This window comes from Cervus elaphus, chromosome X (genome assembly GCF_910594005.1).
Source record: "Cervus elaphus chromosome X, mCerEla1.1, whole genome shotgun sequence".
Lineage (NCBI taxonomy): Eukaryota > Metazoa > Chordata > Mammalia > Artiodactyla > Cervidae > Cervus > Cervus elaphus.
In genome coordinates, this window is record NC_057848.1 from 30788345 (window position 1) to 30807623 (window position 19279).

Sequence of the window (19279 nt, forward strand, 5' to 3'; positions counted from 1 at the left end):
CCATTTTCTTATTCATAAAACAACTACAATAATAGCAGTACCTGTTGGAAGTTTCAAATAAGGTAATTCATGTAAATATTTGCCATAATTCCTGACACACTGTGAGAGTTCAGTAAACACTAGTTGTTTTTGCTTATGGGGTCCAGGAATCAGGGAACCAGAAACCCATAGCAGATTTTGGCCTCTGCTTCTAATTCCAAAGAGTGTGACCCTTTAGGTGTCCACAATGCTAATCAGTTTATATTGATCTCTCCTGCCATTGATGTATAGTTCCCAGTCACTGGGAGACTGGATTTTCTTTTTTGGGGGGTTGGGTGGGGGGAATCACACTGCAGCATGCAGGATCTTAGTTCCCTGACCAGGGATCGAACCTGTGCTCCCTGCAGTGAAAGTGCAGATTCTTAACCACTGGACCACCAGGGAAGTCCCTAGACTGGATTTTCAAATTGGAATTAGTGTTGTGTGTTAGAGTTCTCCAGGTAAATGGAACTGATAGACAAAATAGATATAGACACAGATATAGATGGGCTTTCCAGGTGGTTCAATGGTAAAGAATTCACCTGCTAATGCAGGAGACACCATAGACATCGGTTCTATCCTTGGGTCAAGAAGATCCCCTGGAGGAGGAAATGGCAACCCCCTCCAGTATTCTTACCTTGAGAATCCAATAGACAGAGGAGCCTGGCAGGCTGCAGTCGATGGGGTCACAAAGAGTCAGACTTTACTGAGAGACTGAGCACTCACGTAGATATAGATGCAAATTTAGGATAACGAATTGGATCATGCAGAAACTGAGACTGAGGAGTCCCATGATCTATAGTCAGCAACTTGGAGATGCAAGAGAGTTGATAATGTAGTTGTGGTTTGAATCCAAAGACCTGAGAACCAAGAGAGATGATAATATAAGTCTGACACTCAGCATGCTTCAGAACCAAGAAGGGTTAATATATCAGTCTGAGTCTAAAGATGAGAAAAGACAGTCATCCTAGCTAATCAGTCAGGCAGGAGGAGTTCCTTCTTACTGAACATTTTTGTTCCATTCAGGTCTTCAACTGACTGGATGAGGCCCACCTACATTAGGGAGGGTAATCTGCTTTACACAGTCTACTGATTCAAATATTAATTTTATTCAAAACCCCCTCCCCACAGACATACCCAGAATAATGCCTGGCCAAATCTCTGGGCGTTCTATAGCCCAGTTATAAAATTAGCCATCACTGGGGACATATGCTAAATTCTCAGTAGCCAGTGTGGTCTATGGGCCAGCACCACCATCACAGCCACACCCAAGTAGCTCGTTAGAAATGTAGAAATCTGGGCCCCACCCCAGATCTGATAAATTAGAATCTGCATTTTAATATGATCCTCAAGTGATTCATATGCACTTTAAAACTTGAGAAGTGGTGAGATAAAACATTAAAAGCTTTGGTTCTCAAAGTGTGGTCCTTGAAGAACCGGTAGTATTGGCATCACCTGTGGTCTTTTCATACAAGCAGATTCATAGGCCCTACCTCAGCTTAACTAAATAAGAACATATAGGAGTTGCTTGTATATTTTTGAGATTAATCCTTTGTCTGTTTCTTCATTTGCTATTATTTTCTCCCAATCTGCAACTCCTGCAGCTCAATTTCAGAAAAATAAATGACCCAATCAAAAAATGGGCCAAAGAACTAAACAGACATTTCTCCAAAGAAGACATACAGATGGCTAACAAACCCATGAAAAGATGCTCAACATCACTCATTATCAGAGAAATGCAAATCAAAACCACAATGAGGTACCATTACATGCCAGTCAGAATGGCTGCTATCCAAAAGTCTACAAGCAATAAATGCTGGAGAGGGTGTGGAGAAAAGGGAACCCTCTTACACTGTTGGTGGGAATGCAAACTAGTACAGCCACTATGGAAAACAGTGTGGAGATTTCTTAAAAACCTGGAAATAGAACTGCCATATGACCCAGCAATCCCACTCCTGGGCATACACACTGAGGAAACCAGATCTGAAAGAGACACATGCACCCCAATGTTCATCGCAGCACTGTTTATAATAGCCAGGACATGGAAGCAACCTAGATGCCCATCAGCAGATGAATGGATAAGGAAGCTGTGGTACATATACACCATGGAATATTACTCAGCTGTTAAAAAGAATTCATTTGAACCAGTCCTAATGAGATGGATGAAACTGGAGCCCCTTATACAGAGTGAAGTAAGCCAGAAAGATAAAGAACATTACAGCATACTAACACATATATATGGAATTTATAAAGATGGTAACGATAACCCTATATGCAAAACAGAAAAAGAGACACAGAAGTACAGAACAGACTTTTGAACTCTGTGGGAGAAGGTGAGGGTGGGATGTTTCAAAAGAACAGCATGTATACTATCTATGGTGAAACAGATCACCAGCCCAGGTGGGATGCATGAGACAAGTGCTCGGGCCTGGTGCACTGGGAAGACCCAGAGGGATCGGGTGGAGAGGGAGGTGGGAGGGGGGATCGGGATGGGGAATATGTGTAAATCTATGGCTGATTCATATCAATGTATGACAAAACCCACTGAAATGTTGTGAAGTAATTAGCCTCCAACTAATTTAAAAAAATTAAAAAAAAAATAAATAAAAATAAAAAATGAAAAAAAAAAAAGAACATATAGGAATGAGGCCTACAAAACTGAGTTGTAATGAGCATGTTAAAGTTTGAGGCCCACTGAGTTACAAGTAGATTCTCTTCTCTATAAGCATCAAACGACTTGATGCCTGAACAATAGGACCTTCTTTCAGACCAATGCCTTGGTTTTCCTAGCTGATGGATTTGACACCACCATTTTTCTCCTCTCTGAGCTCTTTTATGCTTATGACTTTATTGCTAGTCACTTGTTTGGGGGGATACTGTCATGAGGTCTTGCTTGTAGGTACTTAAAAAATATTTGTTGAATGAATGAATAAAAGATTTTCAGGCAAGAAGCAGCCTAGGAACTCAGCCCTTCTTTTTCTTTATCTTGGCTTCATTTTCACATAGTACAACTTCACATCAGACTCTAAGCTCTGCAGCCACTATTCCCACCTCCCAGAAATGACCAGTCTCCACAAGAGTATTAGAGAAGGTGTTTGAGTCAGAGCTGGAGGAAGAAAAGGACAATGGATAAGAGCTGAGAGGATCCTAAGACCCTAAAACCCCACAACCCAAGATAAATTATGCCTTCACACACACACACACACACACACACACACACACACACACACACACACACACAGTGGCTATCTGTCCTCTAAATAAAAGGGAATGGGTTGACTGTGATGCCAGCCCCTCCCACACATATCCAGCTATAATTCCATTAGTGGAGCTCATCCTGTCTTCTGCCTCTTTGGAGAAGAAACCAACTTGAGTGATGATCTAGGAATGACTGGATCTAGAATTACCTTTTTATTGATGTATAAAAGATACACGACTTGGCAAGGCTTAGAATTCGTCAAGGGTTTTATTGTTTTAAAAACATAAAATATTGCTGTTGTTTGTGGGGAGTTGCTTAGAAATTGCCCTGGTATGTATTTGACAACTGGTGTATGTAAATGTGTATTCACATATTTACATGTATATATGCCTATTTGTGTGAGTGTATTTCTTTAAGAATGTTCATAGTTTGCACTGTGAGTTTGTCTTTCCTGTTATGCACTCTCTTTAGGCCCTGGAAACTGTAAAAATCAAATAGTCATCTTAAAGCTACTCTTAGGCCCATTGTTTGTAGTGACTGTTGTGAAAGTCGCTCAGTCGTGTCCAACTCTTTGGGACCCCATGGACTATATAGCCGGCCAGGCTCCCCTGTCCATGGAATTCTCCAGGCCAGAATACCAGAGTGGGTAACTGTTCCCTTCTCCAGGACATTTTCCCAACCCAGGGATCAAACCCAGGTCTCCTACATTGTAGGCAGATTCTTTACCATTTGAGCCATCAGGGAAGTCATGAGGGTTATTAAATAAGTGGGAGGTGAAAGAGAAGGTGGTGGATTCCTGGAGCTTGTGGCAAATGTACCCGTTACTGTGGGGAGATCTTGGTGGTGCCAAAAAGCCAGCTAATCCCTTTGCCAATAGGTTTTGATCACTACTAAAATTCAAATACTCCTGGGTTTTTACTCTTTAGTTACCAATCACATATCTCAGAATGAATATATAAATTCATTCTTCAACAAATATTTTTTGAGCTTTGTGCCAGGCAAAAGGATGAAGAAGAAGCTGGAAATTCAAGAGGAAGAGAATTAAGAGAGAATCCCAAAATAAAGCTGAGATAAGGAAGAAGAAGGGCTGAGTTCCTAGGCTGCTTCTTGCCTGAAAATCTTTTATTCATTCATTCAACAAATATTTTTTAAGTACCTACTATTTGTGAGACACTAGGCACTAGAGATAGAACAATGAATATGAACCAGATAGACCCAAATCCCTGTCTTCATGAATCTTACATGATAGTGGAGAGAGATAGGTCATGAACTAGTAAGGAAAATATATAATATAAGAGATTGTTATAAATACCATGGGGAAAAAAAAGCAGGATATGGGGATAGAAATGTCAAGAGTTGCCATTTTAAATGGGAGAGGGGCAGAGGAGGCCTCATTGAGAGTGTGATATTTGAGCTTAAGACTTAAAGACACTGAAGGAGTAAGCTATTTGAATACCTTCAAAGGCAGAGGGAAGCAGCCCGAGCAAGTCCTGAGGTCGGACTCTGGCTGGTTTGTCTGTGAAGCAGAGAAGAAGCCATGTAAGCAGTAGGAGTGAGGAAGTAAATGGTAGGATAGAAAGTTGGAAAGTCGATGGCAGAGCAAGAGATCTGATCATGAGGACCTTGCAGGCCATTGGAATGACTTAGGCTTTTCCGCAGAGTGAGGTGGGAAGCTATTGAAGAATTGCAAACAGTGACAGAATCAGTTTATCAGATCATTTCTTTAAATATATATATATTTTTAAATATATATTTTATATATATTATATTATATAAATATATATTATATTATAATATTATATATAATATTATACAATATAAAATATATAAAATATATTTTATATATTTTAAATATATATATATATATATATATACACACACACACACACATAATAAAAGCAAGTACAGACATACAACTCGAGTCTGTACTTGAGTTATACTTGACCTAGGTCCATAGAGTCAAAGCTATGGGTTTTCCAGTAGTGAGAGTTGAACCATAAAGAAAGCTGAGTGCTGAAGAAATGATGCTTTTGAACTGTGGTGTTGGAGAAGACTCTTGAGAGTCCCTTGGGCTGCAAGGAGATCAAACCAATCAATCCTAAAGGAAATCAGCCTTGAATATTCATTGGAAGGATTGAAGCTGAAGCTCCAATACCCTGGCCACCTGACTCATTGGAAAAGACCCTGATGCTGGGAATGATTGAAAGCAGGAGGAGAAAGGAACAACAGAGGATGAGATGGTTGGATGGCATCACTGACTCAATAGATATGAGTTTGAGCAAGCTCCAGGAGTTGATGATGGACAGGGAAGCCTGGTATGTTGCAGTCCTTGGGGTCGCAAACAGTCAGACTTGACTGAGTGACTGAACTGAACTGACATGATAATAGATCAAACAGTACATAAAAGTATGCAATGAAAATCAGAACTCTCTTTTCCATCTTTCCCTCTATCCCTATCTGACTCTTTCTCCAAACAGAAACACTATTTTCAGGATACTGAATAACCTTTCAAAAAAAAAAACACATACATATGAGTGTGTTTGTGTGTGGAGAGAGGCATATTTCCTTTTTTATTTACACAAATGGAATTATACATTTTATACAGTTCATAACTTAGAAATTCATCCATACTGATCCCTCTAGATGTATCTCTTATTCTTTTTAATGGCTGCATAGCACTACAACATATGGCATAATTTAGTAAATCAAATCCTTATTGATGGATATTTAGGTTGTTTCTAGGATATTTTGGTGGTTTTTTTGTTTGTTTGTTTCCATTTGGTATTATGAATAATACTGCAATGAATATACTAATAAATGCCTCTTTTGGTGGAGAAGGCAATGGCAACCCACTCCAGTACTCTTGCCTGGAAATCCCATGGACGGAGGAGCCTGGTAGGCTACAGTCCATGGGGTCGCTAAGAGTTGGACACGACTGAGTGACTTCACTTTCACTTTTCACTTTCATGCACTGGAGAAGGAAATGGCAACCCACTCCAATATTCTTCCCTGGAGGGGCTGCTGTCTATGGGGTCACACAGAGTCGAACACGACTGATGTGATTTAGCTGCAGCGGCAGCCTCTTTTGAGCACAGTAATAATAATGAGAGCTCACACTTATTGTGTGCTTATTATGTGCTAGGTACTATGCCAAGCCCTTTACATGTCTTATCTCATTTCATACTTATAACAACTCTATGAAGTAAGTACCTGCTATAAATTGAATATTTGTGTCCTCCCCAAAATTTATATTGAAAATCTAATGCCCATATGCCCTAACGCCTAATGTGATAGTATTAAGAGATGAGGGGAAAAAACAGAGATGGGGCCTTTGGGAGGTGATTAAGTCACTAGGGCAGAGCTTCCATGGACAGAATTAGTGCCCTTCAAAAAAGCCCAAGAGACCTCCTTTCACCATGTGAGGATATAGCAAGAAGGTGGCTGTCTGCAACCTGGAATAAGGCCTTCACTAGAGCCTAACCATGCTGGCACTTTTTTTTTTTTGGCCATGCCATGCCATGCAGGATTTTAGTTCCTCAACCAGGAATCAACTATTCAGGAAGTCTTAACCACTGGACTACTGAGAAACTCCCCCATGCTGACAGCTTGATCTTGGACTTCCCAGCCTGCAAAATTATGAGAAATACATTTCCATTGTTTATAACTACCCTGTCTGTGGTATTTTTTAATAGCAGCCCAAGCAGACTGACAGTATTACTATTTTTTAGTTATTATTTTATTTATTTATTTTTGGCTATGCTGGGTCTTTGTTGCTGTGTGCAGGCTTTCTCTAGTTGCTGTGCAAGAGCTTCTCATTGCCGTGAATTCTCTTATTGTGGAGCATGGGCTCTAGGGTGAACAGGCTTCAGTAGTTGTGGCAGTGGGCTCAATAGTTACGACTCATGGGCTCAGTAGTTGTGGTGCAGGGGTTTAGTTACCCCTTGGCATGTGGAATCTTCCCAGACCAGGGATGGAACCCATGTCCCCTGCACTGGCAGGAGGATTCTCAACCACTGCACCACCAGGAAAGTTCCAGGATTATTACTATTCCAATTTTGCATATAAAGACACCAAGGCTTAAAGAGGTTGAGGAACCATCCCAAAGTCATAAAGTACAGTTGTTAAAATAGAACTTGAATGCAGGCAGTAGGATTCCAGAGGATATGTACATTAAAAATCATAGTAGCTAAATTGTCTGTTCCCCTATGCCCTCATCAACACTGGATATTATAAATCTTTTTAAACAGTTCCCAGTGTGGTAGGTGAATAAAGGGCATTTTGCTGTTTTAATTTCACTCTTTCGTTTAAGAGAACTGAGACCTGGATTTGATCCCTGGGTTGGGAAGATCTGGAGAAGGGAATGGCAATCCGCTCCAGTATTCTTGCCTGGAGAATTCTATGGACTGAGGAGCCTGGCGGGCTACAGTTCCTGGGGTTGCAAAGAGTCAGAAACGACTGAGTGACTAACACTGTTTATTTAAGAGCAAGGTTGAACATACTTTTATATGTGTATTTGCCATTCCTCTTTCTTTTTCTGTGAACTGCTGCTTCTTATTTACTTGCTTGTCTTTGGATTTGCTAGTGTTTTTCTTGTTGATTTGTTTGAGCTCTTTGGAAATGAAGGAAATTAGCCCTTTGTCACAAGTGCTGCAAATATCTTGTTGCTTGTCATTTGTCTTTTGACTTTGTTTATGTATATTTTTGATGTGCAGAAACTTAAATTTTTATGTGGTCACATTTATGGATTTTTCTACTGATTTCTAGATTGGTGGCCTGCTTACAAAGGCCTTCCCCTTACCCGGATTATATGTATTTAAATACTCCCATATTTTCCTTTAGTACTTGTAAGGTTTCATTTTTCACATTAAAATCTTTGATTCATCTATAATTAATTTTGATGTAAAGAGTAACTTAGAGAATTCAGCTAGCCCATTATGCAAATATAATTTTTGAATAATTCATCTTTTCCCCCAATGATTTGACATGCCATCTTTAAAATGTACTAATTTCCCACACGTATTGAGGATTGTTAATAGGCATTTTTTCCCCCTCAAGATCTCAGCTGTTTTTTTTAAGAACTCAACTGTTTTAAGGTAGCATCATGTTTTAATATCTGATATTTAATAGCTTATTTCTCCTCAAATGCTCTTCTTTCAGAATTTTCCTAATTTTTAATTTATTCTTTTCCCCTTGAGTTTCAGTTTCCCCTTTTGCTGCTTCTTTCCTACCAAGAATGACAGCTTATCCACACCATCTGGTATTGCTTGTTCATTTGATGTGTATTTATGGAGTATTGCCGATTGACAGATACTGTGTTAAGGACTAGAGATATAATAATGAATAATGACACAGTCTCTGCCCTCATGAAACTGACAGTCTACTGGGAGATGTAGATAATCAACAAATAATTACAAGACAATGTGGCAGGTGCATTTCCTGAGTGGTGCAGAAGTCCTTTTCATATTAAGTTGCTCAGTCATGTCCGACTTTTCTCGACCCCATGGACTGTAGCCCACCAGGCTCCTCTGCCTTTGGGATTCTCCAGGAAAGAATACTGGAGTGGGTTGTCATGCCTTCCTCCAGGGGATCTTCCCGACCCAGGGATCGAACTTATGTCTCTTATGTCTTCTGCATTGGCAGGCAGGGTTCTTTACCACTAGCGCCACCTGGAAAGCCCCAGAAGTCCTGCGGGTCCCTGGAAAAAACAAGTAACTAATCTGGACTTGGGAGGGCGGGGAGAAGGGATCAGGAAAGACCTGGAGCAGGTGACACACAAGCTGATTCTGGAAAGACTAATACGAGTATACTAGGAAAAGGGAAAGAAATGAAAGGGAATTCCAGGGAGAGTAAGCCTCTTGTGCAAAAGATCAGAAACGGGATGAACTTGACAAATCACAAGGAGCAGTTAGTTGTATTTAATAGCTAGAGCTTAGGATATATGGGAAATATTGGGTTGGGGTGGGAGACGTGGCATATAGCTGGAGATGCAGGAACTGAGTCCCATGTAGAGAGTCTTAAATGGTGTGCTCAGTTGGCTGGACTCTACCCTGTGGGCAAAAGAACTCCACTGAAATGATCTAATAGGAGGAGTGATATGATCACGTTCTCACTCTGGCTGCAGGGTGGAGAATGGGTGGGAAAAAGGCAACAATGAGAGCAGGGCGATGTTAGGAGGCTTATGCAGGAAAGTAACCCAGATGAGACATGCATTCATGATTAGCTGGACTCAAGCAGTGAAGAGGTGGCATCAAGAATGCCTTCCAGAGCTTTTGCTTGTTTTTTTGTTTTACTTTTTGGTTGTGCCCCATGGCATGAGGGATCTTAGTTTCCTGACCAGGGATAGAGCCCAAGCACCCTGCATTGGAAGCTTGGAGTCTTTTTTATTTTTTTAAGTCTTATTTTATATTGGAATACAGCTGATTAACAATGTTATGATAGTTTCAGGTGGACAGCCATACATATACGTGTATTCATTCTCCCTTAAATTCCCCTCCCATCCAGGCTGCCACATGACATTGAGCAGAGTTTCCTGTGCTATATAGTAGGTCCTGGTTGCTTATTCATCTTAAATATGAAAGCTCGGAGTCTTAACCACTGGACTTCCAGGAAAGTCCCAGAGCTTTTGCTGTTTTTGTAATAATCTATAAAAGAAAACAGTCTGAAAAAGGAGATTGATATAATTATACATATCTGAATCACTTTGCTGTACACCTGAAACTAACACATTATAAATCAACTATGCGTGCATACTCAGTCACTTCAGTCATGTCTAGCTCTTCGCAACCCCATGGACTGTAGCCCGCCAGGTTTCTCTGTCCATGGGATTCTCCAGGCAAGAATACTGAAGTGGGTTGCCATGCCCTCCTCCAGGGGATCTTTCTGTCCCAGGGATCGGACTCATGTCTCCTGTGTCTCCTGCACTGCAGATGAATTCTTTACTGCTGAGCCACCAGGGAAGCCCACAAATGAACTATACCTCAATTTTAAAATAAAATAAAAGCTACATCATGAAAAAGGTATAGAGTTACTTTGTCAAGAAAAAGTATGCCTTCCAGGTTTACTGAGCTAAGACTTAGAAAGGGGAGTAGGCTTGGGTAGAATGTGAAAAGTTAGCAGATCTTGAGGCATGCCCAGTGTTATGAACCTAGTCCCTCTCATCTCTGCTTCAAAATTGATCTATACCATGTTCCAGTCCCTCAAGAACTCTGTCCTCCCTTTCTAATTTATGCTAGGGTGTTGCAAGTTCATTATTCTTACCATTCATGGGGAGTATTTTCATTTGGCAGCTACTTTTAAGGCTTTCATCTATAAAAATTATTCTAATAATGAGAGTTTCAGGCAGGCCAACTGGGGAAGAGATTTTTGGCAGGAGGGCTTCACATTATACCATAGTCCCCACAGTCTGCTCCCCAAAGCAGATCCTGGTCTTCTGTTACCCTAAAGTCAGGTCTGCCTTTCTCCTACAGCATAGGCCAGTCCAAGGCGGAGGCGAGGAGAGGTGTGGACCTTCGGTTGGTCAGAGGCTGACCTAGACATCAGCAGAAATAGGTCACATGCCTCACTGGAACCATCTGTCTGCCTTGGTCTAGTCTCACATGTCAGACTCCCTCCTCCCCCAAAGGAATGTGTCCTTAGGGGTCCGGAACAAACAGTCCTGGGAGACAGGGAATTATTAGATAAGCCTAGGATTGAGCCCTTGAAACCAAATGCAGCATTACAGCAGAAAAAACTGGCATTCTGGATTCTGAAGGAGGGGAGGAGGGCAGCCTGACATCAGAGGAGAGGGATTCTTGTTGTCATAGCAACCATAAGAGTTATACTGTATTGTTTGCACCCAGAATTTAAGAGATTATCTTTGGGCTAAAAAAAAAAAAGGAAGTGTCACCCCTTCCACTTCAACATCACCATCTGAGGACACCTACCACCTTCCTATAAGGAATTTTTATTTGTTCATTCTTTATATGTCACTTGGATATTTATTGATTTACTAATCTGCCTTCCTCCATTTTTTTCTCCTTTTCTTCCTTCTCTGCATCTGACCAGCACAGCCAGAAGGGGCCATTTGTCTTCCCGCAGATGGTGCCAGTAAATCAAACTTCTGGCTGGTGGAAACTGGGGCCCTGGAAATCCTCCCAAGATGGGAGGTGTCCTTCCCATGCCTTAGGGCTGCTTCTGATGTGCAGAGCGGGGAGCTGGGGGAGGGGGTAAAGGAGGGCTTCTGGGAAAGGACTCTTTCTCCAAAAAGGTGATAGAAAACCAGGCACTATGGAACCCAACAGAGTTCGTTTTCCCTATCCAAGCCTATATTGGGTTATTGGATAACTGACATCTTCCCTCCTGTAGTCACTAGGCAGGGAGCTCACCCAAATTACAGCCTTAAAGGTGTCAGAACAGTATCAGGGACTTGGTAAATGAGGAAAGACCTTTTTTGAACCTTTACACAAGCAGTTAGGAATTTCCTCATCGCCATGTGTTTCTTCCTGTGTCACAGAGGGATAAACTGAGATAGGAAATGCACCCCCAGCAGGTTCCCAAAAAAGTGAATCAAAGAAGAATCTAGAAACGACATAGTGCTTATTAATTCCCTGGCTTCAGTTAACCCCTCCTCCCATTGATAACACTGACATCACCTAGCTTTTTAATCCCGAGGACTAATTGGCATCCTGTTTATTAAACTTTAAAAACCCTTTCTTTCTTTCGCCTTCCTGGCTCAGTAACTCACACTTGGAAATCTCTGGAGGTTTTAATTTCCCGAAGAGCCTCCTGTCATCTCTTACAGTAAGTCTTTTCATTTCACCTCGTGTAAGTATATTGGCTAGTTTAGAGGCTTAATGGCAATGAAGAAGATTAAGTCCAAATTTAATAAGCATTAAGAGTAGAACAACATCCTTTATTTCCTCTGGCTTCAATAATCATTGCATTTGGTTTTTTTTAATTTGTAGTGGAAAAGATCAGATGACCCAAACTGGGGGAAGGAGGTGGGCTAAAGAGAAGGGCAAGAAGATGTTCAGCTGGCTTTTTCTAAAATCTGTGCTTGTTGCTGCGGCAGTGGCAGCAGACAAATGGTTGGAGGGTGATGGGTCTGGGAATGATCTGGGAAGAATGCAAGATGAAGCAGGCACCCAGGTAGGACAGAACACCTCCAAGCTCTTGCCTTGTTTCCAAATGGGCTCTTTATTTCACCAGCAAGATTGGCTTCCAGAACACTCTGGGTTCTCCAAGTCTCTTGGCACGGGTGTAGACAAATCTCTTTTCCTGTTAGTACAGCGAAGACCAGATTAGCATTTTTCGAAAAGAGCTTGACTAGGAAATGAAGGGAAACACAAAACTAAAAAAAGAAAATGTAAATGCATAGAAATGAGCACAGAATCTAAGATAAAGTCTAGCCCTAGATTGGCTCAACTGGCATAGACTAACACACACACACACACACACACAGCCCTGGTCCTTTCTCCTCAGTGCTATTTGTGGAACCCTGCTTCAAAAGGCCCCCTTTCAAGCCTTGAGTGTTCTTCCTATGCATTGCAGTCTGGACTGTCTCCTCCATTACATTCTTTATCCCTCTGTTTTCTGATGATTTGAACACATATTTGTCTCTTTCTAGTGGACTGTAAAGCTCTGCAAAGACAGGGACTAATCATAATCATTTTTGTACCCAGTGTCTGGCATGTGAAATCATCCATAAATGATTGTGGAACTGAAGTGTACCAGATCAGATCCTGGCAACCTAGAATCATGTCTATCCTTGGAAAGGAGCTCCTCTAAAAGCAGGGTTCTGCAAGCAGACAATGCTTTACATTCTAAGCTTAAATCTCTTTGACCCCCATGTAAACACACTTCTGGCAATTTACAAAAATAGCACTGCCTTGTAATTGTATAGGACTCTGTGCTTTTCAAAACGCTTTTCACACAAAACCTCATTTGATTCTCCTAACAACCTCGTAAGGAAATGAGACTTAGAGAGCTATAATAGCTAGCCCCAAAGTCTCAGAGCTATGTAATAGTAGAGTTTGAACTAGATACAGGTCTTCTAATTCTTAGTCCAGTAGTCCTCCTAGTTTGGTATCTTACATCCCCAAAGAGACATTTTAAGGTCGAGTCCTCAGTAAACTCAGAGAACAAGTCTAAGGCTTACCTCCCACCATTCTCTCTGTCTTCCACCCACCCAATATGGCAATAGCTCAGGGAAAAGACCAATGACCATCTGGGGGCAAGCAAATAGCAGACACTGGCTAAATCAGAACTGAATGCATGAGACCCAGAGATTTTATTTCTAGGAATATATGCTAACAAGTCATCCAAATTCGAAACAACTTTTTTTACTAAAAAACATGTGCTGGCCAAGTAAAAACAAATCTATGATCGGAAATCAGCCAGTGGGTCGTCAGTTTGCCGTCTATGAAATAACTGGACAGATGTGTAAGTATGTATGCATAATGGTGTTTGTGACATCTGCATTACAATGGAAAAACATAGGAAACTACCTAATGTCCAACAATAGAGGGAGAGGTGAAAAAAGTGAAAGCATATCCATACCATGGACTGTCATGAGGTCAATAAAACCAATGATGATATTGATCTATATCAATTGACATAGAAATATACCAATGATATTGTGAAGCTTTTTAAAAGGCAAGACACAAATCAGCATTATAGTATATCATGTTTGTAATATATACTACACTTCAAAAAACAGTCTGGAAGGATATTTTTAAAGTAGTAACCATAGTAGAATGTGTGACCTTGAGATTGAAAGGTAGAATGATATGTGATCTTCATTTTTGCTCACATGTATTTTTCTGCAACGAGCATATATTACTTTTGTCTTAAAAATATATAACAAATGATTTTGAAAGAAAGAACTGAACACCAACCCTGCCATTTATGGTCAATTGATTTTCAACAAGGAGGAAAATACATGTCAATGGCTCAGAAATGCTCTTTTCAATAAAAGGTAGTGGAACAAGTGGCTATTCACATGCAAAAGAATGAATTTGGACCCTTACCTCATACCATATACAAAAATCAAAATGAATCTGAGACCTAAATATAAGAGAGAAAACTATAAAATTCTACAGAAAACACAGGTGTAAATCCTTTCTTTGAGTTGAAGTATTATCTTCACATTTGGTGATTTTTAAGGGATGGGAGGAGAAGGCAATGGCAACCCATTCCAGTATTCTTGCCTGGAAACTCCCATGGACGGAGGAGCCTGGTAGGCTGTAGTCCATGGGATCGCTAAGAGTCGGACACGACTGAGCGACTTCCCTTTCAATTTTCACTTTTGTGCATTGGAGAAGAAAATGGCAACCCACTCCACTGTTCTTGCCTGGAGAATCCCAGGGACGGGGGATCCTGGTGGGCTTCCGTCTGTGGGGTAGCACAGAGTCGGACACGACTGAAGCAACTTAGCAGCAGCAGCAGTAAGGGATGGGATGGGGAGGGAAGTGGGAGTGGGGTTCAGGATGGGGAACACATGTACATCCATGGCTGATTCATGTCAATGTATGGCAAAACCCACTACAATATTGTAGAGTAATTAGCCTCCAATTAAAATAAATTAATTAATTTAATTAAAAAAAATAGATACCCTCAGGGAGTTAAATAAGTTTTTAAGCTCTGGTCTATAGTAAGCAATACTGTATGTGTGCATGTGTCTGTTTGTGTGTCTGTGTATCTGTGTTTGCTTGTGTGTGTGTCTCTTTCCCTGTGTATGTGTGTCTATGTGTATGTGGGGGACAGATATGTACAAAGAGTGAAGGAACCTCCACCATCAGTCTTTGAATACTGTGGCCATGAGTACATCACCATTTTCTGGGCTTGGTGGACAGGAATTTATCTTCCTAAGGAAATAGAAGAGAGGGGTAACCTAGACTAGCTGCATAAGAGGGGGCCCAGCTGAAATTTGCTGCTGAGCACAGGTGGAATCTTTCTCAGCTGTGCCTTTAGAAGCACAGCCTTCACAGTTCATTGCCCAGACTGTAGCCATCTTGGCTTCCTTGTGGGTAGAGTTGCTCCATCCCTCTCCACCCAACCCTGATATTAATACTTAGCTCTTTGTATTAAATTGGAATGTTGTCTCTTCTTCCTTTGCTTTTCCAGGTAGGCACATTTTGAGTTTGTTATCTTAGGTTAGGTTTCCTGGAAACAGACCCTGATGCAAGGTTTGCATACAGAAGGTTGTTAGGGAGTACACTGGGACCTCTGCCTGACAGGTACTGTGGAAATTAGGACCTGGGGGGAGGGAGAGTGTGAACTGGAAAACCACTGGTTGTTCCTATGGGGAGATCAGGAGCTGGGATGGCCTTTCAGGGCTGTCCAAAAATTGAGGCAAGTAATGTGAGCCTTTGGTTAGCCTTTATACTCTCATTAGCTGTGTGCTGCTTACCATGCTCCACCCTGCCTAAAAAAGTATAACCTGGGGCAAGACCACCTTTGGCTAATAGCAAGGCTAAGAGAATGGGCTTCCCTGGTGGCTCAGCAGTAAAGAATCTGCCTGCAATGCAGGAGACCTGGGTTTGATCCCTGGGTTGGGAAGATCCCCTGGAGAAGCGCATGGCAGCCCACTCCAGTATTCTTGCCTAGAAAATTCCATGGACGGAGAGGCCTGGCGGGCTGCAGTCCTGGGGATCACAAAGGGTTGGACACGACTTAGCCACTAAACAACAACAACAACAACAACAATAGGTTACGGCTGTGAGCCATCAACAACCAATGCTTCCAACAGCTGCAGAGGTTGAGGGGTGGGGAAAGAACATATCCAACTCTTTGTGACCCCATGGACTGTAGCCTGTCAGGCTCCTCTGTCCATGGGACTTTCCAGGCAGGAATACTGGAGTGGATTGCCATTTCCTACTCCAGGGGATCTTCCAAACACAGAGATCAAACTGGTGTCTCCTGCATTACAGACAGATTCTTTACCATCTGAGCCACTAGGGAAGCTCCTGTACCACAATATCTACTAGTTATTGACTTCAGAGAAAACCTCAGAACAGGTTGCTATAAATCCTTCCACTTTAACCTATCTTTTAGCACATTCTTTCATGGCTAGAATCAACATTTGAGAAGAGAGATGCAGGATGCCTGGATTTTGGGTGTGAGCAACTGGAGAATACAAAAAAATTCCCCAGCTTGAGCAAATGGATGGATGCTGGTGCAGTTTATTGAGATAGATGAGGAAAAGGCTTGGGGCAGGGAGAAATAAAAATTTTAATTTTAGACAAGTAACGTTCAAGATGTTTGTGAAATATTCAAAAGGAGATATAAATTAGGTAATTGAATTTATGAGTATGAACTTAGAGAAGTCTGGGATATTGTTCTAACTTGGGAGTTAGGATGTATATTGTGTTAAAAGCCATGAGCATGAAGGAGATCACTTCAGGAGAGAGTGTGGAAAGAGAAGAGAAAGTCTAGAGCTGAGCCTTCAGGAAATCTTCAATGCCTGGAAGAATGAGGAGACAGAGATGGAGTAGCCTGAGAGGTAGGAAGAATACTGTGAGAGCATTAGGTCACAAACTACTTGGGAAAAGAATGCTTCAAAAGCAAAGATATATAAGAATAGATATAAGAGCCTCTTCCCTGGTGGTTCAGATGGTAAAGAATCTGCCTGCAATCCAGGAGACCCGGGTTCGATCCCTGGGTCAGGAAGATCCCCTGGAGAAGGAAATGGCAACCCACTCCAGTATTCTTGCCTAGAAAATCCCATGGACAGAGGAGCCTGGACCAGCTACAGTCCATGGGGTCACAAAGAGTCAGACACGATTAAGCTACACACACACACACACACATAGCTGAATCACCTTGCTGTACACCTGAAACCAATAAAATGTTGTAAGTCATTATACTTCAATTTAAAAAAAGAATTAAAGAAAATTAATAAAGTTTGAAAGCTAACTCCTCCATGAAGGATGATTAGAGAGACAGAAAAAAACAAGGAAGTGGTCAGTTGTATTAAATATTGCTGAGAAGGGAGGCAAATTGAGGATAGAAAAATTTCCATTCCACTTAACAACATGCGAAGCCAGTGGTGATCTTTGTGAGAGCTGTTTTAGGAGAGTTATGGGGACAGAAGACCAGATTGGAGTGGGTTGAGCAATGAGTGGAATGTGAGGAAATAGAGGCAGTGAATATATAAAACGCAAGAAATTGGCTGTGATAAGGAGGAGAGAAGAGATACAGGGCAGTGAGCTGAAGGAAAGTGTATGTGAGTCTGAGAAATTGTGTTTGCTTGCTTGCCCGTTTTTGAATATTTAATAGAAGTATAGCATACACACAGAAAAGCACAAATCAGATGTGCTTGATGAATCTCCACAAACTGAACACACCCATGTAACCAGCATCCAGATTAAAAAAAGCATACCTGAAGACTACACAGTGTATGATTCCAACTATTCAGCATTCTGGAAAAGGCAAAACTATGTGCTAAGTCGCTTCAGTTGCGTCTGACTCTTTGTGACCCTGTGGACTGTAGCCCACCAGGCTCCTCTGTCCATGGAATTCTCCAGGCAAGATTACTGAAGTGGGTTGCCATTTCCTTCTCCAGGAGATCTTCCTGACCCAGGGATTGAACCCATGTTTCTTTTGTCTCCTGCATTGGCAGATGGGTTCTTTACCACTAGCACCACCAAAAGATCAGTGATTGCCAAAGGTTAGTGAGGAGGAAGGGATGAATAGGTGAAGCAAAGAGGATTTTTTAAAAGCAGTGAAACTGAAAAAAAAAAAATAAAAGCAGTGAAACTAGTCAGTATGATACTATAATGATAGATATATGTCATTATGTCTTTGTCGCTATTGTTTAGTCGTTAGGTCATGTTCAACTTTTTGCAGCCCCATGGACTGTATGTAGCCACCAGACTCTGATGTTCATAGGATTTCCCAGGCAAGAATACTGGAGTGGGTTGTCATTTCTTCCTCCAGGGGATCTTCCCAAATTCTATGTTTAATTTTTTGAGAACCCTCCAAACTATTTTGTTCAGTGGCTGAATCATTTTTCATTCCCAGTAGCGATGTATAAGACATCCAAAATTCTTCACATCCTCTCCAATATTCATTATTTTCTTTCTTTTTTTCTTTGTAATAGCCATCCAAGTGAGTAATAAGTGGTATCTCATTGTGGCTTTGATTTGCATTTCCCTGATGACTAATGATGTTGAGCATCTTTTCATGTGCATTGGTCATTTGTATATCTTCTCTGGATAAATGTCTATTAAAATCCTTTGCCCATTTTTTTAAATTGACTTGTTTGCATTTTGTGTTGAGTTCTTTATATATTCTGGACATTATACCCTTATTAGATATATGATCTGCAAATATTTTCTCCCATTTTGCAGGTTGTCTTTTCACTTTCTTAGTGATGTCCTTTGATCCAATGAAGATGAGAATATTTTTTTTCTTTCATTCTATTAATGTAGTGTTTTACATTGATTAATTTTCTTATGTTGAACCACCCTTGAATTCCTAGGATAAATCCGACTTGGTCATGATGTATAATCCCTTTGATATACTATTCGATTCAGTTTGTTAGTAGTTTTTTGAGGATTTTTTGCATCTATATTCATAAGTGGTATTGGTCTATAACAAATGTTCTATTTTAAAAAGAAAAAAAAAGGTGTACCAATACACTTTACTCAAGAAACAAAATAGGGAAAAGGTAAAAATCACACTGCAACAGTTATAGTCTTAAACAGTACCTCATTACATTGAAAAATATAATTGTTCATACATCTTGTAGGGAAATTTCCCTCAAGAAGGATCCTGCCTAATCTCTCTAATATAATTAAAAACAGCTAAATCTTAAGCTCATCAAATCATCTTAGAGAAGAAGAAACATTGCCACAGAAGTTAAATGATTTCCAGGAGTAGAATTGCTGGATCATATGGTAGTAATTCCCATGTGGTGACATTTATGGTGAGCAGGAATCATTACTTTTATTTTGTAATGATTCACCTAAAGCACTCTGTCCTTTACTACCAATCTCCAAGGCTTGTTTCCTTACCTAAAAACCCATACTGCCAAATTTTCCCTTGCTTCTAACTAAAAATATATGTGTATTCTGCAATTTA

The 19279-nt window shown here is 40.8% G+C and overlaps 1 non-coding gene across 1 annotated transcript; it reads right to left on the minus strand.

Annotated features, from left to right (window-relative positions):
- Nucleotides 1-350: 350 nt before the first annotated feature.
- On the minus strand, nt 351-423 carry TRNAE-UUC. The gene has a single exon. It is a non-coding gene; the product is annotated as a tRNA-Glu (tRNA).
- Between the last annotated feature and the right edge of the window lie 18856 nt (nt 424-19279).